At 43.8% G+C, this 25,638-nt stretch overlaps 1 long non-coding RNA gene across 1 annotated transcript; it reads left to right on the top strand.

Moving 5' to 3' along the window:
* The first annotated feature begins 991 nt into the window (after nucleotides 1-991).
* Nucleotides 992-4,241, top strand: LOC149391276 (uncharacterized). The gene is made up of 2 exons (XR_016300320.1): nucleotides 992-2,999; nucleotides 3,999-4,241. It is a non-coding gene; the product is annotated as an uncharacterized LOC149391276 (long non-coding RNA).
* The last annotated feature ends 21,397 nt before the right edge of the window (nucleotides 4,242-25,638 follow it).

The following is a 25,638-nucleotide window of genomic DNA, read 5'->3' as shown; positions in this document are numbered from 1 at the left end:
GAATTTTGGCTGGAACGTGTAGTATTCCTCGGTCATGTTGTCAGTAGCGCTGGTATTATGGTAGATCCTGCTAAAGTGGAAGCCGTGAGGCAGTGGAGTCAGCCAAAGACGGTCACTAAAATAAGAAGTTTCTTGGGTCTTGCTGGCTACTATAGGAAGTTTGTAGAAGGATTCTTTAAGTTTGCCATGCTTCTGACTCAATTAACCCGTAAAGGACAGAAGTTCCTTTGGACCGAGACGTGTGAAAAGAGCTTCCAAGAGCTTGCTGCAGTAGTGTTTGCACTCAAGATATGGCGACACTACCTGTACGGAGTCCATTGAGACATCTATACATGCCACAAAACGGTAAAGATGGTGACTTTGAGTTGGATAAGAATGAGGTTCTACGGTGCAACGAAAGAGTTTGTGTGCCGTCCAACGAGGAAGTCAGGAAGCAGTTGATGAAAGAAGCTCACGGGACACCATATTCGGTACATCCAAGTGTGACAGAGATGTATCAAGAGTTGAGAAAGGTGTATTGGTGGCCAGGAATGAAGGAAGACGTAGCTGAGTTCGTCCAAAAGCGCCTAACTTGTCAACAAGTTAAGGCAGAGCATTAGAAGCCAGCTGGAATGCTGCAACCACTTGAGATTCCACAATGGAAGTGGGAGCAGATAAAGATGGATTTCGTGTCAGGTTTTCCAAAAACCACAGCTGGTCACGACTCAATCTGGGTCATTGTCGATAGATTGACCATATCAGCTCATTTCCTGCCCATCAAAACCACTCACACCGTGGATCCAAGTTCTGGAAGGGATTACAAGAGAACCTGGGGACTCGCCTGAAGTTTAGTACTGTTTTTCACCTGCAAACCGATGGTCAAAGCGAACGAACGATCCAAGTGTTGGAGGACATGCTCCGAGCTTGTGCTCTAGACTTCCAGGGCTCATGGAGTCGTTACCTTCCGCTAGTTGAGTTCTCGTACAATAATAGCTATCAGGCGTCGATTGACATGGCGCCGTATGAAGCTCTTTATGGGCGGAAGTGTCTCTCTTCAGTTCATTGGGATGAAACTGGTGAGAGCAAGTTTGTTGGACCTGAAATACTAGAGCAGACCACAGAAGCAGTTAAGAAAATCCAAGCTCGATTGAAAACGTCCCAAAGTCGTCAGAAAAAACTACGCTGACAGACATATGAGGCCTCTAGAGTTTGAAACAGGAAATAAAGTTTTTCTGAAGATCTCACCTATGCGAGGAGTTATGAGGTTTGGAAAGAAAGGGAAAACTCAGTCCAAGGTATATTGGACCTTTTGAGATCCTTGAGCATGTAAGCCAGACAGCTTATCGCTTGGCGTTACCGCCGTCTATGTCAAACCTGCACGATGTGTTCCACATGTTCATGTTACGGAAGTACGTGTCTGACCCTTCGCATGTTCTGCAAGAGCAAGAGGTTGAGATCTCTCCTGAAGTCAGATATGAAGAGCCAGCCGTTGCGATTCTTGATCGCAAGGATAAAGTTTTAAGGAAGAAAACCATCCCTTTGGTAAGGGTTTTGTGGAAGAGGCATGTTGTAGAAAAAGCTACCTGGGAGCTCGAGTGTGAGATGCAAAAGAAGTACCCTGCTCTGTTTTAAGTTTCGAGGACGAAACTCTTTTAAGGGGGTAGGGATTGTAAATGATAACTTTTGGATCTCGCCATTTGTAATTTACGTTGAATAAACGAGCTTCCGTTTGTTACAATTAAATTAATGAGTGAATGATGGACGTATAAGTTTATCGAGTTAATTTAAATTATTTTAAGGTAATGGAAAATCTCGGAATAAATAAAGGATTTATCGAGTTCGCCTCGAATAATAAATTATTTTCCGAGGATATATGTCGGAATTTAATTTAAGAAATAAATTCTCAAGGACGAGAATTATTTCCGAGAAACCTTGAATATATTTAAATTAATCGAGAACGAACGAGAAAATTATCGGTTCGAATCATATAATTATAATCCATTCGGTTATGGATTTAATTAAATAATTATATGAAAGGACGTGGTTGTAACAATTTTTAAGGGACTCATTTGATATAAAAGTGGGAAAAGAAGGCCAAGTGAGAATTTTGGAAATTTCTCACACTTGTTCCTATCCTCTCCACGTCATTAATGAGGGCAATATTCCTTAAGTGAGGTATATCACTTTGCCGAACAAGATAAAATGCAACCAGGAAAAGGATATGGACGTTATCCTTTATGTGGGTCCCATTCACAATACCATCACCTATCTTGGCCAAATATATAAAGAGTGAGCAAGAAAAGAAACGCTCAGGAAGAAGAGCGAAAAAAAAAGAAAGGAAAAGAAAAGAGAAAGAAGAAGAGAGCACGGGAGAAAGAGAGAGAGAGCCGAGAGAGTGAGAGAGAGGAAGAGAGCGAGAGAGCGAGACGAAGGTGAGCTCGCGAAGGGGACGCTCGGCCGACAGCCACCAAGCTCGAGCGCCACCCACACGCGGTCGAGAAGGAACCAACGCCGCCGCGAGCAAGCCGAGGACGCCGGAGCAGAGAAACTCGCCGGAGAAGAAGGAGAGAAGGAGACCGAGCGACTGAAGGTGAGGAGGCTCGGCCGACAGCCACTGAGCCTTAGCGCCACCCGCGCACGGCCGAGAGAGAGCGAGCGCCGCCGCGAGCACGCCGAGGGCGCCGGACCGAGAGGCGACGCCGGGAAACGAGGCAGAGAACACCAAAGAGAAGAGATTTCACGAATTGAGTCGCTGTCTGAATAGTACGAGCCGAACGGTCGGGCCGTGGATTTTGTGACAACTCAGTCACGGATCAGATAGAATCGAGGAAGAGCCGGCGGAACTGAACGCGTTGAAGCCCTGAAAGTTGACAATTCAGAAAAAAGGATTTGTAAAGCTCGATCTCACTCTTTCTCGACGCTTCAGGACGTGTTAACGCTTCAGGACGTGTAGAGTCTCGTAAAACGTGAGAAGCAAGGAAACTCCTGAAGTCAACAAATTTCCAGACGATCTTTTCCGGGTAAGTGAGGAGACATAAGTCAACTACTTACCAAGGGTATAACCCTGTTTGTTTGTGCATTTGCTTGCTAGTAAACAAGAGTAGGTAAAAGCCTAAAATGAATAAACTCGAAAGTTAAGGCTTCGGCCGCCACTCTTGCTTGAAAACTTAGTTCGGGTACGCCCGGTAGGTTCAAACGCTAACTTGAACCAGACACGTTTGCTTTGTGCATAGTTAGACTTCTCTTCTAACTCTAGGAAGTAAGTTAGAATCGAGAGGACGGAAGAGCGATAGACTCTCAAATTCAATCGAGAGTAGAGAGTTCGGAAGTCGTATTTCGAGCTTTCAACTTAAAACACTTAACGAGCTTCAAAGGGAAACAATAATTTCTTTCGGGGTTTATCCCGTTACGCTCTTCTGTATATAAGTTTAACGTGTACGCTGCTAGCTGCAGCGTACCCAAACATTAAAACTCGTGTCGGTGGTACTCACAAGTCCCTGACTTGTGCTTGGCGGGCCATGCCGGTCCGTGCGCCGAGTACTCGAAACAATGGGTGAAGGTCGCGCATCGCAAGCTCATTGTTAGCTGGAAGACTCACCGGAGGCTGCCTTGAGCGCCCCGGGGGGTAGTGGGTGAAGGTCGCGATTCGCGAGCTCATTATGCCAGAGACCAGTGGCGCTGACGTCATGATGAAGAAAGTACCACTAGTGGATCCCAGACAGATGTTAAAACTTAGATCAGCTGACGACTGCTGCTCGAAGTCTGAAGCTGGTCTCTAGTCGGACCGGAGGTTATAGCAGTGAGGAGTGTATAACCTTGCGGGACGGCCAGTGTGTAGATAGAGTGTGACGTCACGCGTCAGTCATGCTCTAGTCATATAATCTAGCTGCATCTAGCAATCATTTTGCATTCTTGTGTATTTGTTTGCACGTCACATGGCATTAGTTGTTTTACTTTATAGATAGACTCCCACTTACTGAGTCATTCGACTCATAGTTTTATGTCCCTTGGTAATGTAGATAAGGGAAAAGCTCGTAAGCGGGAAACGAGATTGAAGACCGAGACCGAGCGCGTATTGCCTTGACCTATGGGCTATGGGGTTTCTTAATCGGGGGTTAGTATCTTATGATAAAACGTTCCGGAACATATTTGTATATGAGTCGCTATAAGACTCTAAGTTATAAAAGCGAAAAATTTCCCCGAATTTTCGCAAACTATTTTATTATATAATCTTATGAAATATTATGTTTAATTTATGTGTTTATATTATGAGTTAAGTACAGATTTGAGTTGATCAGTCGCGGTTCGTGGGCGAGCTATCGCTCGCGGGTCGTGACAATTAGTGAAATAAAATGTAACCAGGGTAAGTCTGGAGTTACGTTTGACATGACCTAAACGAACCAGGTCGGCCACCGTGAGCTCGACCTCGTTTTCCTTGGCTAAGGTAATCAACCCAGAGATTTTTCTAAGAAAGTTGGGGCACATTTGGGGAATGGATATTTTCAGGGCTTCTAGATATTCTAAAAGAAAAGGGTCCACAGGAAATCTAAGCCCACAATCCCTGAAAAACACCTCGTATACGCAACAATAGCCCGCAGAGGTATCTGAGGCTGTAAACTCGGGACTAGGGAGGGCTAAGGCCACGTTCTGAGGAATATCAAATTCATCGAAAAATCTGACGAGTTCGTCCTCAGAAACCGTGGTAGGACCTCTGAGGTCCTTGGGAATCTCATCGAGCTTTTCTGGAGTGCTTTGGATAGACATCTAAGAAAACCCTTTAGTAACCCGGTCAAAAGCCGAGGGAAAAAACCAGTGAGGTGAACGCCTAGAGAGATAAGCTCTGACGAAAACAAAAAAAATAAAGAGAGAGAAAAAAGACGAAAGATACCTGATTTTGAATCTTCGAGTGATTAAAAACGAGTAAATTGATTAGAATGCAAAAAGCCCTATTTATTAATAGCGATGGGATGGCAGCGTCGTTTCAAATCCCACTCAAGTAGGAATCATAACTGATTCAGCCTAGAAAGGTGAAATTCAGTTTGACACCTGTCATTATGAACATCATGACTACGACACGTGGACATGCAAGTTCGGGATTCAGTTCAAAAATTCGGGCTCAGAAATTTAAAGCATACTTAATATTCGCATAAATTAACTATGCTTTGGGGGACTTATTGTGGATACCAGAATAAATCCTTGTAAATTGGGCCATCCCTCAAAGGCCCGATTTACATCCTAGGCCCCGACTGATGAATAAAATCTAATTAAGCCCAGCCCGCTCGGATTAGGATTACACCTAAGAACCAGCTCGCAGCATCTGCCCCGTCAGCTCCGAAGAAGCGGTCTCCGAGCTGATCACCCCGCGAATCCGGAAGAAGCGGTCTCCGAGCTGACCACCCCGCGAGTCCGGAAGAAGCGGTCTCCGAGCTGACCACCCCGCGAGTCCGGAAGAAGCGGTCTCCGAGCTGACCACCCCGCGAGTCCGGAAGAAGCGGTCTCCGAGCTGACCACCTCGCGAAGGAATAGGCCAAACCACTCCGCATGCAGCATCGCAGAACGCTCCAGACCGACCACGTGTCCACCAAATCGACGGAAGAAGAGCAACGATCTCATCTATAAATAGAGGAAAAAGCAGATCTCGCAGGGCAATTTTTTATCATCCTTTTTGTATCTTCAATATTCTGTATTCCCAAAATATATTCTGTTGCTCTATGTTCGATCGTGATCAATTATAAAAGAAGTTACTTTCCCAATTTATTTTCTATTATTATCTTCGTCATTCTTCGTTATTACTCCGAAATTCAATTATAATTACGACGAATCCTTGAGACCCACATCATATAAATAAGTCCATATATTCAATATAATATATATAATATCGTGATTGTTGAGGAACAGATTTCGACATCAACAATAGCTAAAATGTGAAACAATGGTTAAGCTAATAGCTTAAACTTTTCAAAATTGCTAGCAAGTCCCTTTTTTTGCACCATTAAGGATGCTCTTAGATCTGAAAGCAGAGACAAAAGCGCTTCTTTGCGCTTCAAAAATATTTTCTCTATATTATTGTCTTTGTATCAATTTTCTTCCAATATCTCTCTAAATTCTTGTCTTAAATTGTTAATGTTCAATTTCCTTTCTTTCAACTATTATTTTGATTTTTATAATAGATTTTTCATTTTTCTTTTTCTATTCTAATTTAGATTGTTATTGAAGATCAAGCATATTGTCGCTTTTAATGTTTCTGCCTTTTTTTATTTTATTTTAAATATTATTATTTTCTGAAAATTTAATTTGCATACTTTAGTTTATCTAATTTACAAAAACATGAAAAATCAAAAGTTTCATTCATAACAAAATGTATAATAAGTCTAAACAAATTACATATTTAGTTTCATAGTTAAAAATTCTAATTGTGAAAACAGAAACATAATAAGAAGTCCAAGAATTTATGCGTGTCACGGGCTGACTAATTTCGCTCGGTAGATAGTCGGGACGTGCGGCACTTGCGGCGCTTCGCTAGCAAGTCAGCCTACTGGATGTCTGCAAGACAACATGAGATAATGATCAGCCACAGAATAACATTGTAACGAGTTATTGGGACCATATTATTCACACACACAAGAACATATCGACAAGCATACGTATAAACAAGCCAACAATCAAGCAATCATTCATAGGAACACGGCACGGCAAACACATAAGCAAAATGAGTCTACTTGTTCATTGATATCAAACGGGAAGGTTACACGGCAAGTTTGATATCCTCGGTGGTGGACTAAGGATCCTTGGGCTAGTTCCTCTCCTGCCCTTCCACCACCCTCCCCTAAAGAAGGAAAACGAACATTTGGCAAAGTGCCTCTAGTAAACATTAAACAGGTTGATGAACCATACAAAATCCACTAGGGACCTGTTTGCAAATATTTTCTGGAGGGCAAAAAAGGAGGTCCCTAACATTCACCCCCACTAATTCTATCGATGCCCTCATCGGGCTTACAAAAGGAAATCCTAAATACAATCTACCCAAAATACATAATGATGGGCAAGAGGCCATGGGTTTACTTACGACTTGCTTCCTTGAACTCTTCAATCTTGTGCTTGAAGTCTTCTAAGTCTTCTGCACGCTCCCAGGTTGATTCTTCGTCTCCTGCGTCTTTCCACTTCACGAGTAGCTCCCAATGCCATTTATGATGGATCTTGCTTCGTGGCCCCTTCATGGGCGGGCGCTTGTCTTCATTCCGGGACGCGTCTTCTTTGTCGGGGCGGTAGGGTCTCAGGTTGCTTACGTGGAAGACCGGGTGCATCTTCATCCAGGGTTTGGTGTCGACCCTGTAGGACACCTTGCCCACCTTCTCAAGGACGGTCAGCGGGCCTTCGTATCTTCGGAACATGCGTTTGTCTCTTGCTTGGCGATATATCACCTGTTCGTGCATCAGTTTGAGGAGGACTCGATCTCCCACTTTGAACTCGAGCGGCCGCCGATCTTGGTCTGCCCACTTCTTCATTCTATTCACAGCCTTCTCTAGGTATGCGCGAGCAATCTCGTGGTTGTCTCCCCATTCCTTGCTAAATCCATAGGCCCGCGGATTCTTGCCCACGTACTCTGGGATCGAATGCGGCATCAAGGGTTGTTGGCCTTAGACTATCTCGAAGGGACTGAGAGACGTGGCCGAGCTTTTGCGAGCGTTAAAGCTGAATTGAGCTACATCTAGTAATTGCGGCCAATTCCGTTGATTCTCATTGACGAAATGGCGCAAGTACTCTTCTAACATCCCATTGAAACGTTCGGTCTGACCATCCGTCTGGGGGTGGAAACTTGTGGAGATGTTTAACTGTGAGCCGAGCAACTTGAATAACTCACTCCAGAAAGTTCCCGTGAAGCGAGGGTCTCGATCACTCACAATGTGCTGCGGTATGCCCCAATACTTCACTACGTGGGTGAAGAATAGGTGGGCTGTCTCCTCGGCCCCACAGTACTTGCTCGTAGGGATAAAGGTGGCATACTTGGAGAACCGGTCGACCACAACTAGAATGCATGACAAGTCTCCAGTGCGCGAGAGGCTCGTAATGAAGTCTAGCGAGATACTTTCCCAAGGCCTTGTTGGGATGGTCAACGGCTCTAGAAGTCCGGGGGTCTTCTTTCTCTCGACCTTGTCTTGTTGGCAGATAAGGCAAGTTCTAGTATGGTCTTGAGCATGGGACTTCATTTGAGGCCAATAGCAGGCTTGCTTAAGGAGGGCAAGCGTGCGGTGCCACCCGGGATGGCCGGACCACAACGTGTCGTAGCACTCCTTCAAGAGAGTCTTCCGTAAGTCATCCGCCTTTGGGATGAACAAGCGGCGATCTTTGGTTAACAGGAGCCCATCTTCGATCCAAAATCGACGTGATTTCCCTTCCTTGACAAGGGTCATGATGGCGCGGGCGACCGAGTCTTTCTCGAGATTTTTCTTGATGCGAGTTCGGATCGAAATGCTTACTTGACTTGTAGACAATGGGGCAAGATCTGTACCGTGGAAAACTCCGCTTTCCTGCTCAAGGCATCTGCAACTTGGTTGGTGCTCCCCGAGCGGTGTTCGAAGCGGAAGTCGAATTCCACGACAAACTCCTGCCACCGCGCTTGCTTTGGGGTGAGTTTGGGCTGGGTGAGGAAGTGGCTCACTGAAGAGTTGTCCGTCTTCACAATGAACTTCGAACCCAGGAGGTAATGCCTCCAAACTCGCAGACAATGTATCACCGCTATGAGTTCTTTCTCTTGTGCGGCATATCTTCGCTCGGCATCAGATAGCTTGCGGCTTTCGTAAGCTACGGGGTGGCCATCTTGGACAAGCACTCCGCCCATGGCATAGTCTGAAGCATCGGTTTGCACTTCGAAGGGCTTCATGACGTCTGGGAGGGCCAGGACTGGGTCATGCATCATCGTTTCCTTCAGATCATCGAATGCGCTTTGGCATCGAGAGCTCCAATCCCACACCTTATCTTTCTTTAGCAGCTCTGTGAGTGGGGCTGCCCTTCTTGAATACCCTTCTAAGAACTTTCGATAGAAGTTGGCCAGATCGAGGAACGAGCGAAGTTCCTTCACATTGGCTGGGACCTTCCAGTCTCGGATGGACTTCACTTTGTCCATGTCCATGCGGATACGTCCCCGCTCGATTATGTGCCCGAGGAACTTGATGCTCTCTTGCGCAAACGAGCACTTCTCTTTCTTCACGTATAGCTGGTTCTCCCTAAGCTTTTGGAAGACCAACTCGAGGTGCCTCTGGTGCTCTTCTAACGTAGTGCTGTATACCACAATGTCATCAAGGTATACTACCACGAACTTGTCGAGAAATCCATGGAACACCTGATTCATCAACGTGCAAAAGGTAGCTGGCGCGTTGGTCAACCCGAATGGCATCACTAGGAACTCAAACGCCCCATATCGGGTGACGCAAGTGGTCTTTGCTTCGTCGCCCTCTGCAATCCTCACTTGGTAGTAGCCTGATCGCAAGTCTAATTTAGTGAAATACATGGCTTGACTAAGTTGGTCGAACAAGTCGGCGATCAGGGGGATTGGGTAGGTGTTGCGCACGGTCAGCTTGTTCAAGGCTCGGTAGTCAATGCACAACCGCAAGCTCCCGTCTTGTTTCTTCTGGAACAACACTGGGGCACCGAAGGGTGCTTTGGAGGGCTTGATGAAGCCCGCTTCGGACAACTCGTTTAGTTGTTTTCTAAGCTCTTGAAGTTCTGGGGGTGCCATCCTGTAAGCCGCTCTGGCCGGAGGCTTGGCGCCCGGGATGAGCTCAATCTCATGGTCTATACTTCTTCTTGGCGGTAGTGACTTCGGGAGGCAATCGGGCATCACGTCTTGGTTCTTCGCCAACAGTTCTTGGATCATGGGGGGAACGGGTTCACCCCCACCGTCTTCGAAGGCGGCGATGGCTGCGATAAACGTGGGTTCTCCTCGACGCACCCCCTTCTTGAATTGCAGTGCAGAGATGAGTCTCGTCGCTACACTCTGTTTGACTCTGGCAGGCACTACGGCGGGCCGTTCGCCCATTATGACTAGGGCGCTTGCTGCGGGGATGGGAATTCCTCCATTCTCAATGAGGAACTCATTCCCGAGCACGATGTCAAAATCGTCCATATCTACTGCGATAAGGTCCGTCTGTCCCTCCCACGTCCCCATCTTGAACTTCACTCGTCGGGCCACTCCGGACATGGGTCTTGCTTCTGAATTGAAGGCTTTCATTTGACCATTATCTTTGTCCAGGGAGAGGCCTAGGAGTTTTGCTTCGGCTTCGGATATGAAGTTATGGGTTGCTCCCGTGTCGATCATCACACTCTTCGCAAAATCCCCATTTACATGTGCATCCACGAACATAAGCCCCTTTTTGGCAGGCTTGTTTGGGTCGATGCCTTGTTTCTTGAGTGCATTAAGGAGTCTAACGGCACCCATCTGGACGTTCTCCTCCCTGTCTCCCTGTTCCGCTTCAGTTTCGTGCATCTCGGCCTGGACCTCGGCTTGGAGAGCCGTCAGGCGGCTGCGGTCGGGGCAATGGCGGACATTGTGGGGACCTTTGCACAGGAAACACAGCCCTTTCCTGACTTCACCATGAGCGTCTTCGACTTCAGCATTCCTTGTGGGAGGTCATGGAGGAGGAGCAGGTCTCGGGTTGAATTGCTTCTTCTCCCAAGTCTGCGTTGTCCCCCTCGGTGCTCTACTCGGGCCCACGTGGCTTGGGTTTGGGTTCCCTTGTAGTCTCTTCGCTTGAGAGGGCTCGGTTGAGAAGTCAGTGAGACGTTCAGCAGCTGTTTGGCAGGCGGCAAGGGTCTGCAGATTAAGGCGGTGCAGCTCGGTCCTCGCCCACGGTTTCAACCCGTCAAGGAACGCGAAGACTTTGTCTTTCTTAGACATATCACTGATGTCTAGCATAAGGGTCGAGAACTTCTTCACGTACTCTCGGACATTGCCCGTTTGCTTTAGGTGTCTGAGGTTCCGTCTTGCCCTATACTCGACATTCTCGGGGAAGAATTGAGCGCAGAGTTCTCTCTTCATGTCGTCCCAAGTGTTGATGGCTACTTCGCCTGCTTGGATCGCACGGTGTTTGGTTCTCCACCATAGCTTGGCATCATCCGTCAAATACATCGAGGCTGTGATCACTCGAGTACCCTCTTCGGCACGGACCGCACGAAAGTACTGTTCCATGTCAAAGATGAAGTTTTCCAACTCCCTTGAATCTCGGGTGCCATCGAAGTGTTTCGGTTCGGGGACTCGGGGTCGGCCAAATTCGACTGGGGCCGGACCCATGGGTTGGTTCCCCATAGCCCGGATTGTGACGTTGACGGTGGACCTTATATCCAGTAGTTCCCTTTGGAGAGAATCGATAGCATCGTGCGTGTTTTCCTCGAGATCTTGCATTCGATTCGCTAGATGATCTCCCATTCCTGGCTCAGCGGCAACTCGCGGTGAAGAATTCGAGTCGCGAGGAGAACGATCCCTGCGCTCCAGGGCATTTATTATCTCTGCAAGGGTGCCAAATCCTTCTTCGAAATCGGCCGTTGGGTCGTGGTGTTCTCGCCGCTCTAGGGCGAGTATTCGATTGGCAAGGATCTCGGCTCTTTCGGACAAGCTGAGCACACTTGCTTCGATGGTTGAGTGCCGCGGGGAACGATTTGCTTGTTCGATTTGGGAGAGGCGCTCGATGATAGCTTCTAGCTTTGCCTCGGCTTCTTCAACATACGGCCTGAGGGATTCGGTCTTTCGCAGCGCCTCTTCGAGTGGCTTCACCCTCTCGATGAGGTTTTTGATGTCGATGGTCCGCATGCTCTCTTGTATGTCGTGGAGTCTTCAATCGCATCAACGCCCCCAATGCGGTGTTCCAGAGCATCAAGGCGTTGAGTGTTTGTGGGTCTTTGTGGAGCCATCTCATTCTTCCAATGCTTCTCTTTGTGGCTCTGATACCAACTGTCACGGGCCGACTAATTTCGCTCCGTAGATAGTTGGGACGTGCGGCACTTGCGGCGCTTCGCTAGCAAGTCAGCCTACTGGATGTCTGCAAGACAACATGAGATAATGATCAGCCACGGAATAACATTGTAACGAGCTATTGGGACCACATCATTCACACACACGAGAACATATCGACAAGCATACGTATAAACAAGCCAACGATCAAGCAATCATTCATAGGAACACGGCACGACAAGTACAGAAGCAAAATGAGTCTACTTGTTCATTGATATCAAACGGGAAGGTTACACGGCAAGTTTGATATCCCCGGTGGTGGACTAAGGATCCTTGGGCTAGTTCCTCTCCTGCCCTTCCACCACCCTCCCCTAAAGAAGGAAAACGAACATTTGGCAAAGTGCCTCCAGTAAACATTAAACAGGTTGATGAACCATACAAAATCCACCAAAGACCTGTTTGCAAATATTTTCTGGAGGGCAAAAAAGGAGGTCCCTAACAATGCGTCTTCTGCCTCGTGCGCGTATTCCAGCTCGTGCATGACTGAGCCAAGCTCGTGGCTACGATCCTTATCCTCAAGTGATCGTCGTCGTGCTTCGGAAAACAATAGTGATTATGTCCCAAAGAGTTCTACTATGAAGCAAGGAATTGCATCAGCCCACGAACGCACAATTATTAAATTTAACTCTAGTAATAAAGCATGTAATTTCAAAGACAATTATTTGTTTGTTTTTGTTTTGTTTTTTTGTATTTTTTTTGTATTTTTTTTTTGTATTTTTTTTAAGTAGTGAATGTAACTACAGCAATAGATCTATTTTAAAACCCTTCAAACAACAAAATACATCTATTTTTAAACCCTATAAAAAAACGTAGTTGTAATTTGTGTTGAACCTCTATAATTTTGTTTAGTCTTTTATATTTTGCACTCATATTAACTATACAACGTTTATTGAGATTTCATTGTTGGCAATTTTTAAACTATCAATATTTATTCAAATGGTTATTTTAGTGTTTTAATTTAAAAGTCTGGTATTCGAGAGTGCTTTTATTAGTCACTATTCATAGAATGATAAATAAGAAAATCATCCTTTAGGGAATTTCTCGAACAGGGCTATAACTTATGTGTGTAATTTGACCCATAATATAGAAAAAGAAAAAAAAGAAAAATTAAATTAGAAAGAGGCGTTTATAAGGTTTGTTGTTGGACGTTTTAAAAAAAAATGAAAATAATAAATTCATCGCGACTTGCAACGAATTCCGTCAAAACTCAAGAAAGAGCCAAAGCCCACTCAAACCGAGCTCATGCTTGCACGCGCCACGCTGACACGCGCAAGGCCTCAAAATTGAGGCGCTCGGCGTGCCTTCTTCTGTGAGGCGCGCGTGTGCGCCAAGGCTTGTTGTGCGTGCCTTGCCTCCGCCCAAGAGCTTCTCCGCGGCTCTCCTAAGCACTGTAAATACCATTTCTCAGAGGGACCAAAGTACACTATATTATCTCTCGACATAATCACTCGATTCCAGAGTCGTGAAACACTGCCGAAGATCGTCCGCAATTGCTTTCACTCTGATCGAGCTTGATTCTCTCAAATATTCTCAAAGAATAACGGTATTCCCACCTCACTCATAGCAATCAAACTAGTGTTGAGCGTCGAAGCGCAAGCCAGAGGCACCGTCTACGCGTCATTCTAGCTTATTTTCTTCTTGTTCTTATTCTCATATCTCCGTGACGAATGAATAACGTTCTTCAACTAAGAGAGGAAACTCGTTACTTTTGAGTTTTTACAAACCCGGTTCGGACACGACGATTTGGTCCGACTTTGGGTTGAATCGTCCGAAGTCTTCGAACGTTCTCTAATTCGCAGTGACAACAAGTTTCACTTAAAAAAAAGGTTATTTCAGCGGAGAATGTTTTTTATAGTCACTATTCATAGAATGGAAATAAGAAAAGGGAAACTTGATAAACCAAGCATTTTGTGACACCACATTTGAAAATAAAGCCATGTTTTGGTACTCTTAAGAAAACCAAGCATTTTTACTTATGAAAAGTCAGAAATACCCTTAATTAAACCTCTCTCCTCTTATTTTTACCTTCCTTCTTCTTCAGTAACACTTAAATGAGTTCAATAAAATCAAAACAAAAACGCGGAGCAAAACCCAAAACACCGAGAACGGAAGAAACCCATGCGAAAGCTCAGCACCCAAGCCAGCCACTTCATCGCGAGTCATTCCAGCCCTCCTCGTCGCTACACAGAGCGCCCAAGCAGGAACGACGAAGCAGGAACGGACGATGCCCACGCCCTAATTCTTTTAAACTCAAATTTGTTGGGCCTTCTATGTAGTTAACTACTTGAGAGAAGAAAAATGGATAAGTTTCGATCCCTAATTCGATGATATTTTGTAAGAAATTTGTTTGATTTGCTGAAAAAAAAGGAGTTTGGGTTCGTCATTTTATTTGGGATCCAGGAAAAAGTTCGAATTTGTTGTCTGTAATTTCGAACTTTATAGCTGTTATTTCGATTGCATTTCGAACTTTTTAACTTGTACAGATTTGACTTCTAATGTATACTTTTTAACTTCTTAACAGGTCCAAACGTTAATATATGTTGTTTATTTGATGGTATTTGGGTGAACAAAGGTACAAATTGGGAATATACTAATGAATCGCGATTCGAACTGCGTGCACTAGTGAAAGACATATCTTGGATGGAGCTATTAATCGCTATGTACGAAGCTTTTTGTGTCGATGAGTCGTTATACGATTTGAAACTTGAAGCTGTGTATGTTTGGACTGGAAGATCAATGCCTCCTCTCATTTTGGAATCGGACGCTAGTGTGACGGCATTTATTTTAGAGAATTCTGGTCACTCGAAGCTGAGGATTTCGTTGTCCGTAACCCCCGTGAAAAGAAACATTGTTGATGCAGCTCTCAGTACAAGTCCAAGCAGGGCAGTTTCACTAACCTCAAATTATCAGGTAGCATGCTTAGGTACTAGCGTCGAGGTGAATGATTTTCAGGCGCCATGCGATGAAGAGGGTGATGATGAGGAAGATAAGGATGGTGATGATGAGGAAGATGAGGATGGCGATGATGAGGAAGATTTTGATGCAAGAGGGTTCTATCGTGAAGATGATCCGGTTATATGAATGATAATGATATTCCCATGTCACAGCCAGTACCGGTGACGCCTCATAAGAAGTCGAAATTATGAGATCCACGTCTTTCGATTCCCGATTTGGAGGAAAATTGAAGTACGCCTTCATCCACCGGCAGTTCTTCGGATATATGTGTTAAGCAAATTTTTGATAACAAGTCTGATTTGAAAACTAAAGTTGCCATGCTTGCCATGAGAAAGAGCTTTCAGTATAGGGTCTTCGAAACAAGCACGAGTCGGTGGGTAGTCAAGTGCAAAGCTGGTGATTGTACTTAGAAATTGAGAGGGAATAAACTGTTAGATAATTCTTCGAAATTGAAGACTTCGAGGCTTGAATCACGCATATGAACGCTTTCCTTATAGTATTTCGAGTACCCCAAAATGTCTTAAGGTTTCTGTACAAGAATACCGCAGGATACGACAAGCCTAGTTCGGACTGCACCAAGACAGAGTGAAAATCCGAAAATAAGCAAGAACTGTGTTTCTGGATAAGTGTTTCGGGAAGAGAGAAAGTTGGTTCGAAAACCTGTGTTGATTACTGAATCCGAAGTCGGATTATATAAGCAATCGTACCTGTTCGCGAAAAGGTTCGACGAACAGACGCACTGTTTCGGTCGAACTACGGTTATAGTCGCAAACGACACGACCGTTGGCCAAATGATCGTTCGTTTCGAAGCGATGTGACCGTTAGTTCGAACGGTAACCAAAATAACTACTAAATGAGGAGGCGCGACCGTTGGCGAGAATCGTCGCGAGAAGCCCGCGGATCGTGCCGTTTTGCCTGGAGGTCGATCTCGCCTGGAGGTCGAGCTCGCCTGGAGGTCGAGCTCGCCTGGAGGTCGAGCTCACCTGGAGGTCGAGCTCGCCTGGGATTCGAGCTCACCTGGAGGTCGACCTCGCCCAGTCGAGCAGAAATGACTTCGTCACTTCGTCCAGTCGACCTCGCTCAGTTGAGCTGAAATGACTTTGTCACTTCGTCCAGTCCAGATCGTCACTTTCTCATTCACCTTAGTATTTTGTTCCATTTGGGACTCTTTCCCACACACAAACTCACTTTCTCAATCAACAACACACTATTTTCTCTTTTATTGAACAAACTAAATTGAGCTAATTAAATCACCTATTTAATGTTACTCAATTTCCAACAATCCCCCACTTGTTCAGAAAAGTCAAAATAGAATCCAGAAAAGAAACAAAGAGTGTTAGTACAGATAAGTATCTTTCGATTTGAACTTATCCTTAGTATAAGTAACACAAAACTTTATCGGAAATTAGGTAGCTAGGCTTTGAACCTATTTTCCTTGTGATAAAATCGGTGTTACTCAACACACACCCTTTAGTGTTCTTCGCCTATATCACACGCTTAGCACCGTTAATGGCCATGTGCTCATCTTGTCTCGTGAATTTTTCATGAGAGAAAACTCCAACTCTCACTTTGGGACGACACCATCCCGAAATTCACATAGGTGAAGTTCTTACAGTATCTCTGTTACGTATAGATACTTGTCCTCGAGACTGAACTTCATTAAGAGTTTAGAAACTCAACCTCCCAATTGTAATAGTCAACATTATTATATAATGTTACGAATATCCAATTCAATGACTTGTTCGTACCTATTGAACCTATTGTTAGTCATTTCCTAACCTTAGGTTGGGTTGCCATCATTGTCAGATCGCTACTCAAGGAGTTTAAGACCCATACCTCTCGAGGTCGATTTCACCAAATCTCTTGCAAGAGGTTTAGTGAACGGATCAGCAATATTAAAGCTTGATCTCACATATGTGAGCGAAATGATTCCATCTTTGATCAATTTCCTCACATAGTCATGTCTAAGACTAATATGTCTAGACTTTCCATTATACACTTCACTGTATGCTCTGGCTAAAGTTGATTGACTATCACAATGTATCGACACGGTTGATATATTGTCTTTAGACAATGGAACTTCTAAAAGAAGATCCCTCAACCATTCAGCCTCTTGACCTGCGGAAGCAAGAGCGACAAACTCTGATTCCATGGTCGAATGAATGATACAAGTTTGTTTCTTTGATTTCCAAGAAACTGCCCCACCGGCAAGTGTAAACACCCATCCCGTCGTAGATTTGTTATCTCCGACACTCGATATCCAACTTGCGTCAATATATCCTTCTAGTACGGCAAGGAAACTGACCGTATTAAAGTCCAAGATTTTTGGTTTTCAAAAGAAATCCAAAAATTCTCCCAATGGCCTTCCAATGCTCGGCACTTGGATTGCTAGTAAATCTACTCATTTTACTAACGGCGAATGCTATGTCTGGTCGAGTACATTGCATCAAGTACATAAGACAACCAACCGCACTAGCATATTCCAATTGAGCCACATCCCTTCCATCATTCTTTTCAAGTTTTACACTTGGATCAAATGGGGTGTTCACTTCTTTGAAATTTAAATGTTTGAACTTATCAAGCACTTTTTCAACATAGTGTGATTGACTAAGTTCATAACCCCCACTGGTTCTACGAACCTTGATACCCAAAATAGTATCAACTTGTCTAAGATCTTTCATTTTGAAAGTGTAAGATAGAAACCTCTTCGTTTCTAATATTCCTTTCATCTCATTGCTAATGATCAACATATCATCAACATAGAGACATAGGAAGATCACAAGGTTACCACACACCTTTGTGTACAAACACTTGTCACAAACGTTAGGAACAAAACCATTCGAAAGTATGACTGAGTCAAACTTTTGATGCCATTGTTTGGGTGCTTGTTTTAATCCATATAAGGATTTAACAAGTTTGCAAACCTTTTGTTCATTACCCGGAAGCACATAACCTTCCGGCTGCTCCATGTAAATCTCCTCATCGAGATCTCCATTTAAGAATGCCGTCTTGACATCCATTTGATGAACATTGAGGTTATACAAAGAAGCCAAGGCAAACAACACTCTAATTGTTGTTGTCCTCGCTACCGGTGCATATGTGTCAAAGTAATCAATTCCTTCCCGTTGTCGAAATCCTTTGGCTACTAATTTAGCCTTGTAAGTGTTAAGAGTACCATCACTATGGTACTTCTTTCGGAACACCCACTTACACCCAATAGGTCTCGATCCTTTGGGTAGATCGATAATCTCCCAAGTGTGGTTTGACATAATAGAATCCATTTAATCTTGGATAGCATCCTTCCAAAAGGCAGAGTCTCGAGAAGCCACAGCTTCATTATAAGTCTTAGGATCATCTTCAATAAGAAGAATAATAGGAATTTTTCGAGCAAAACTCTCTCTATTTCCTTCTACTAGGTAAAAAGAAATGAGGCGAGAATCTATTTCCTTAGTCTTACGGACTCTTTTGCTTCTCCGAAGTTCGGGTTGTTCTACAACTACCCTAGAAGAACTTTCCTCTCGAGGCATCGAGCCTGCCTGGAGGTCGAGCTCGCCTGGGGTCGAGCTCGCCTGGAGGTCGAACCTGCCTGGAGGTCGAGCTCGCCTGAGGTTCGAGTTCGCCTTGAGGTCGATCCTCCCTGGAGATCGAGCTCGCCTAGTCGAGGTTCTTCATTAGTGGAGTTTTGAGATTCTTTTCCTTTCGAGTTAAGATTCTCAAAGAATTCCACATCTCGGGATTCTACTATGACATTAGACTCTAAGTTTAGAAGTCTATATGCCTTGCTATTCGTAGCATAGCCAATAAAAGCACATCGTATCCCTCGAGGACCCAACTTGGTCCTTTTAGGATCCATGTTTTTGTAGTAGGCTAGACACCCCCACACTTTGAAATACCCAATATTAGGCTTTCGCCCTTTCCATACCTCGTACGGAGATATTTGGGTTTTCTTTAAAGGAATACGGTTTAAAATATGACATGCGGAAAGTAAAGCTTCACCCCACAAACTAAAATGTAATTCAGAATGCATTAACATGGCATTTATCATCTCTTGAAGTGTCCTATTTTTACGTTCGGCTAAAACCGTTTTGTTGTGGTGTTCTAGGTGCGGAACATTCATGAACAATACCATTTTCTTCACAAAAAGCATTAAAATCACTAGGAAAATATTCACCGCCCCTATCACTTCTAAGGACTTTAATATTAACTCCTAATTGATTTTCTACTTCAGCCTTATACACCTTAAAAGCATTGAAAGCATTATCTTTATGTTTCAATAAATACACATATGTAAATCTAGAGCAATCATCAATAAAGGTAATAAAGTACCTATTTCCCCCACGGGTTAACATGCCATTAAATTCACATATATCAGAGTGTATAAGATCTAACAACTTAGAATTTCTCTCTACACTATAAAACGGTTTCTTTATCATTTTAGATTTCACACATATTTCACATTTATCTAATTTATCAGATTTGCACGAAATTAAACCACATTTAATTAATCTTTTCATAGTGCTAAAACCAATATGTGCTAATCTACTATGCCATAAAGAAACGGAACCAACCATATAAGCAGAATGAGAAATTTCATTAATAACATTGTCAATAATACAAAGTTTGACCATCCCTTCACTGGAATAGGCTTTTCCAACAAATACACCATTACGGGTCAAGATAAGCTTGCCCGACTCATACACATATTTGATCCCCGGTTTGCCTAGGAGATCGCCACTAACTAGGTTCCTACACATATCCAGAACATGGAGAACATTTGTCAAAGTGACCGTCTTCCCGGAGGTGAAGTTGAGATCCACGTTCCCGATGCCGACAACTTGAGAGCGATGCTCGTTTCCCATCTGAACCGCTTGTCCATCGTTGACTTCAGAATAGGTTTTGAAGGCAGCCCTATCATAGGCGACGTGAACGGTAGCACAAGTGTCGTACCACCACCCTTGAACCTTGCCTTTGACCGCCATGAGTTCGCTCAACGTAGCGACTATGTTAGTATCGGTCATAGTGGCGTCGACCTCTTTCACATCTGTCTTGCGGTGTCGACAATCTCGAGCATAGTGACCGGGTTTGCCACACACATAGCAGCCCCCTTTGGACCCCTTGGACACGGGCTTGTTGCCGGACCCAGCTCGACCGGAATGCTTGAATTTCTTCGAGTCCTTTTTGGAACCCGAAATTCCTTCTTTGTCATTCCACTTCCTCTTGCCTTTAGCGCTCACCGCATTGGCCTTGGAAGTACCGGCATCCGTCGTCTTCTCTCTCATCTTCGATTCCTCCTCGATTCAAAGATGTTTCTGGATTTGCTCCAGAGAGAAGTCCTCGGTGTTGTGAAGAAGTTTCTTCCGATAGCCTTTCCACGAATTGGGCAACTTCGCAATAATTTCACCAACTTGGAAAGACTCCGGAATATCTATCTTCACAGTCCTCAATTTGTTGACGATAACTTGCAATTCATGAACTTGAACAAGTATAGGCTTGTCATCAAACATCTTGAAATCAAAGTAACTCGAGACAAGGAACTTTTTGGTACCTTCTTCTTCGACCTTGAACTTGTACTCGAGAGCCTTCCATATCTCGACCGCCGATGGATTGTCGGTGTAGAGATCGTAGAGTCGGTCTGACAATGTGTTCAGAATGTGACCCCGGCACAGCAGCTCGTCCTCTTGACGCTTCTTCCGGTCCGCCTTGAGTTCGTCATCATCTTCGTCCGTCGGCTCTGGGATGGGCACCAACGTCGGGTCGAGCACGTAGAAGATCTTCATGGCGGTGAGGAAGAAACGCATCTTGTCTTGCCAGCGAGTAAAGTTAGTGCCGTCGAAGCGATCTAACTTGACGAAGTCCTGGCTCATCACTTTCAGACTTGAAACAGACGCCTCGGTAGCCATAGCACAAGATACTATGAGATTGTTAGATAATTCTTCGAAATTGAAGACTTCGAGGCTTGAATCACGCATATGAACGCTTTCCTTATAGTATTTCGAGTACCCCAAAATGTCTTAAGGTTTCTGTACAAGAATACCGCAGGATACGACAAGCCTAGTTCGGACTGCACCAAGACAGAGTGAAAATCCGAAAATAAGCAAGAACTGTGTTTCTGGATAAGTGTTTCGGGAAGAGAGAAAGTTGGTTCGAAAACCTGTGTTGATTACTGAATCCGAAGTCGGATTATATAAGCAATCGTACCTGTTCGCGAAAAGGTTCGACGAACAGACGCACTGTTTCGGTCGAACTACGGTTATAGTCGCAAACGACACGACCGTTGGCCAAACGATCGTTCGTTTCGAAGCGATGTGACCGTTAGTTCGAACGGTAACCAAAATAACTACTAAATGAGGAGGCGCGACCGTTGGCGAGAATCGTCGCGAGAAGCCCGCGGATCGTGCCGTTTCGCCTGGAGGTCGATCTCGCCTGGAGGTCGAGCTCGCCTGGATTCGAGCTCACCTGGAGGTCGACCTCGCCCAGTCGAGCAGAAATGACTTCGTCACTTCGTCCAGTCGACCTCGCTCAGTCGAGCTGAAATGACTTTGTCACTTCGTCCAGTCCAGATCGTCACTTTCTCATTCACCTTAGTATTTTGTTCCATGTGGGACACTTTCCCACACGCAAACTCCCTTTCTCAATCAACAACACACTATTTTGTCTTTTAGTGAACAAACTAAATTGAGCTAATTAAATCACGTATTTAATGTTACTCAATTTCCAACATAAACTACCAAACAGTGATATGTTCAAAGTGAGTGTGTATGTTTCTGCATATACTTGTTCGATTGATGCCCCTGCTAGTGGCCAACGTCAAGCTGCACCATGGATTGTAGGACATGTTATCAAGCGTAAATATAGTCTTCAATCGACATCATATACATCAAGGAACATCATAGAAGATGTAAGAAAGGAGTATGGGATAAATTTGAGTTACGAGAAGGCTTGGAGATGCAAGGAGACGACAATTGGGTACATAAGGGGTACACTTGACGAGTCATACAAGTGGTACCTGCTTACTTCTACGCATTAGAATAAAAAATCCAGGTTCGGTTACTGACCTTGTTCTTGACTCCGGTAGTCGATTTCGGTACTGTTTTTGGGCCCTTGGAGCTTGTATACGGGGATTTGCATCATGTCGACCTGTGATATGTATCGATGGTAGTTTCTTGAAGACAAAGTACGAAGGGCAGATATTATCAGCGATTGCATTATATGCAAATGACCAATTGTTTCCACTTGCATTTGTTGTTGTAGACGCTGAAGATAATCACTCTTGGACCTACTTCCTTCGGAAACTGAGAGAGACCATCGGTTCCCCGCCAGATTTTTGCTTCATATCTGACAGGTACTTAATTTCGAAGATTTTAGTTTTGTTTTGACAATTTTGGAATGTTATTTCACAGATTTTAGGTTTTTTGAAAAGTACATTTCGAATATTTTAGTTTATCTAATATTTATGTTTCAAACGCTTTGTTTTAGGCACGCAAGTATCCTTCATTTTATACCGGTTGTGTATCCAGAGTGTTATCACGGGATCTGCTACCAGCATCTAAGTATGAATGTTGCTCATGTGTTCAAAACCGATGTTTGTGGCCCAGAGATGTATGGCACATGTTATGGTTGGAGAAAATATGTTTTTCATGCTCAATTTGAGAAGCTAAGGCGTAAAGATCCAAATCTTGCTAAATATTATGAAGACATTGGAATTGAAAGGTTTGCTCGGTCGTACTTTCCTGGAAAAAGGTAAGTTCACAAGCTGGTAGTACTTAATTTCGAATATTTTGGTTTGTTTCTTAGCATAACAACAGAGATATGGTGTAGATTTACAAAGCGATTTCGAATATTTTAACAACATGTACAAAGCGATTTCGGGCTGCCACAGTGCTTGCCGTCTCGGGGTTGCCATAGTGCTTGCCGTCTCGGGAGCTGCCACAGTGCTTGCCGTCTCGGGGGTTGCCACAGTGCTTGCCGTCTCAGGGGCTGCCACAGTGCTTTCCTTCCCTTCTTCATCATCGTCTTCATCTTCATCCTCTCCATTGTTGTCATCAGCTTCATCGTCGTCTTCCTCACCATCATCGTCTTCTTCTTCATCATCTCCATTGTTGTCATCAGCTTCATCGTCGTTTTCCTCACCATCCTCTTCTTCTTCACCATTACTGATATCACCATCATCATCCGGAGGATCCAAAGTTTCATCATAAATATTGACAGCTTCGTCACACTCAAAAAATAAACCTTCATCATTCACCACTGCCCAAAATTCAGTCACAAAACACCAATAATTAATAAGTAATCTTCGAAACAGTATATAACAAACGCCATAAAATTCCGAAACCAGTAACAATATAAAATTAAAAACTACAAAATTAACAGTTGAGACAGATTACCATGTGGAGATGATGACCTCCGATGTGGATACTTCTCTGGTGTATACCTCTCCTCTTGTGTAGCGCTTCCCGGGATGGCACTCACCAAATAATTGAGTTTCTCAGTCGTATTTTTTTGCCACCTCATGATTTGCTTCCTCATGACCTTCTGCTCCCTGCACATTTTCATAACATTATGCTCCACATCAGTCAAACGCCGTTCTAGCATTGAAAACTTTTCATATCCAAGTGGTGGGCAAACGCCCTCTTCGTTCACGTACGCAGACTTCTTGTGCGTTAACCCGGATAATCTGGTATAGTAGATGAGTGCCTCTCGAGCATGGAGATATACTTTTTCTCACCATCGGTAGGCTTAAGAGTCGGTGTTGCCTCCACCTATAAAACAAAACTTTGAAATTAAACATACATAATAGTTCTAAAACGTCGAAATGAACCTGAAAATGTATATAAAAATCTTCGAAGAAAATAAAGTGAGAAAACATACGCTATGTCGGATTAACTTTTTCGTGAACCCATTCTGTCTTGCTTGTTTCATGCTCACCCATTTGAGCATTCTCGGAATGCTATCCTCGCTCAATTTTTTGCCACTCTACACTGACAAATTGTATAGCCTCGTACGCCCAATATTGAACCGAATGAAGAAACCCGTGGACCACATACTTTGCGTCTTGAACCTTCTTCTGCTTCTCACCTCGCTTCTCGTATAAGCTACAAAGGTGTTTCGGGTCCGTCGCTAGCAACCCCTCGAGAGTGGCAACCCAACTAATGTGGCCCCACAAAAACGCCATAAGGTATGGGAGCTTATCAACCATATTCAACAACTCTTCCCAAATACTTTGTCAATTATCATTTCCTCGTATCACACCTTCCACAATCAAACAAAGTCCAAGCTTGTAGCAGTCTTCTTTGTTCGTGCATTTAAGAAAAGCTGCCTCTAAATCGGCAACAGACGGTGGCTTATGAAGTTTTTTTTTTTGCCGTTGTCTTCAAGGTGTTCGGGGTCAGGAAAATATGTCTTCAATAGACAGTTTCTTGAAATGTGCTTCTTGAATTCTTCGGTTGAAGGAAGCGCACTAAATTGTAGTCCGATCATCAAAGCAAACTCGTTTCTTCCGAAATGGATAGGTTTCTTACCGATACCAAAATAAATTGCATCCAGACCTCTTTGCTGGATGTGTCGTTGCAGAAGTTGGTCTATAATAACACCATTGAAATTGAACCCCGTAAAGGAAGGGGAATCGATCCAACTAAACGGTGTGTCCTTCAACCTAGCGAGTAATCCGAACACATTAAATCGTGTGCTGGTTTCCTTTAAGTATGTGGTGCCTCTGAAACTTAATTGACCACCGTACTCCTTACAGATAGGAACTAACAATTCATATTTTGGTGGCTACAAAAAAATGATAAGTTGTCATAAAATAGTGGGAAAAGTTCGAAATAAAGAATCAATCAAAGGTAAAAACTTCGAATTTTGACACAAATATTGCTAAAAGTAGGAGCAAAATATCCAAACTGCATACATATCCTCACAAGTCTTTCCAAAACAAATCAATGATAAATCTTTGAAATCCCTTCAAATAATACCAGAAAGTACCCTAAACGGTATAAACTTCATAGCAAAAAAATCCGAAATGTCTAAGCAAAACATACCCAAAATTTCATACCAAAAAATACCCAAAATTTCATATCAAAACAATCTTAATCACCGAAAATTCATGGAAAACTTCAAACCATCAGACCCAAAATCTTCGAAACAAAACCTAAAATCACAAAGAAAAAAATTCATACTCTAAACAACCCTTAGAACTCCATACTCGAAGATTTTGAGATAATGTCATATAAATAATTATGAAACCATTTAAATTTAACAAACCCTAAAACAAACTCACCATTTTTGCTTATAGGATGGATGTAATGAGGGCAGCAGCGTCGTGAACCAAAAGAAGAAGGAGTGAAATGGCGGCGACGAGGAGGGCTGGTTTGCGTCGGCGCTCTGGTTCGGGCTTCGTCGGTTCGTGCTTCGTCCTTTCTCGCCTGACGTGGGTTTGGGATCCCTAGGGTTTTGCTCCGTGTTTTTGTTTTGATTTTATTGAACTCATTTAAGTGTTACTGAAGAAGAAGGAAGGTAAGGATAAGAGGAGAGATGTTTAATTAAGGGTATTTCTGACTTTTCATAAGTAAAAATGCTTGTTTTTCCTAACGGTACCAAAACATGACTTTATTTTCAAATGTAGTGTTACAAAATACTTTGTTTATCAAGTTTCCCTAAGTAAATTATCCTCCAAGGAAATTCTCGAATAGGGATATATGTGTAAT

The sequence above is a fragment of the Urtica dioica genome, chromosome 7 (genome assembly GCF_054948205.1).
Source record: "Urtica dioica subsp. dioica isolate 48M chromosome 7, U.dioica_male_clone48M_v1_H2, whole genome shotgun sequence".
NCBI lineage: Eukaryota > Viridiplantae > Streptophyta > Magnoliopsida > Rosales > Urticaceae > Urtica > Urtica dioica.
The sequence above is the reverse complement of the archived record's forward strand: the minus strand, read 5'-3'. Positions and strand labels throughout refer to the sequence as shown.